This window comes from Gekko japonicus, unplaced genomic scaffold (genome assembly GCF_001447785.1).
Source record: "Gekko japonicus isolate JY-2015 unplaced genomic scaffold, Gekko_japonicus_V1.1 scaffold272, whole genome shotgun sequence".
NCBI lineage: Eukaryota > Metazoa > Chordata > Lepidosauria > Squamata > Gekkonidae > Gekko > Gekko japonicus.
This window is the reverse complement of record NW_015161413.1, coordinates 1,173,044-1,173,303: the sequence shown is the minus strand read 5'-3', so window position 1 is coordinate 1,173,303 and position 260 is coordinate 1,173,044. Positions and strand designations below refer to the sequence as shown.

At 53.8% G+C, this 260-nt stretch overlaps 1 protein-coding gene across 2 annotated transcripts in view; it reads left to right on the top strand.

Moving 5' to 3' along the window:
- The window catches only part of FBXL2 (F-box and leucine-rich repeat protein 2), a 54,041-nt gene that overhangs the window by 28,601 nt on the left and 25,180 nt on the right, over nucleotides 1-260 (top strand). The window lies entirely within an intron of this gene.

Sequence of the window (260 nt, the reverse complement as noted above, 5' to 3'; positions counted from 1 at the left end):
CCAGTTCCACCAGAACCCCAATACTCCTGTCGTCGTCTCTATGCCCCCTTCCCCACCTCTCCTAGAGGAGGTGTCCGTCCTTCTGCAGAAGGGAGCCATCAAACATGTACCACCACACCTCCCCGGGACGGGGTTTTATTCCTGATACTTCACAGTTCCGAAGCGGGATGGAGGCGTTTGACCCATATTACATCTAAGGGAACTGAACCGTTTTGTGACCTACCACCGCTTTCGCATGGTGTCCCTACAACAGATCATGC